Below are 214 nucleotides of genomic sequence, written 5' to 3' on the forward strand. Positions count from 1 at the left end.
GGGCGCAACTTGCGTTCAAAGACTCGATGATTCGCGGGATTCTGCAATTCACACCAAGTATCGCATTTCGCTACGTTCTTCATCGATGCGAGAGCCGAGATATCCGTTGCCGAGAGTCGTTATGTATCATGGTAAAGATGTCACCAACAAAGCGCACACCGTTTCCGGGGCGCCCGTGGTTACTCCTTGTTTAAGTTCCTTGGCGCAGACCGCG

At 52.3% G+C, this 214-nt stretch overlaps 1 pseudogene; it reads right to left on the reverse strand.

The window, feature by feature from the left end:
• Positions 1-118, reverse strand: LOC118346024 (annotated as a pseudogene; the record flags this gene model as incomplete).
• Positions 119-214: the final 96 nt, after the last annotated feature.

The sequence above is a fragment of the Juglans regia genome, unplaced genomic scaffold (genome assembly GCF_001411555.2).
Source record: "Juglans regia cultivar Chandler unplaced genomic scaffold, Walnut 2.0 Scaffold_6283, whole genome shotgun sequence".
NCBI classification, from domain to species: Eukaryota; Viridiplantae; Streptophyta; class Magnoliopsida; order Fagales; family Juglandaceae; genus Juglans; species Juglans regia.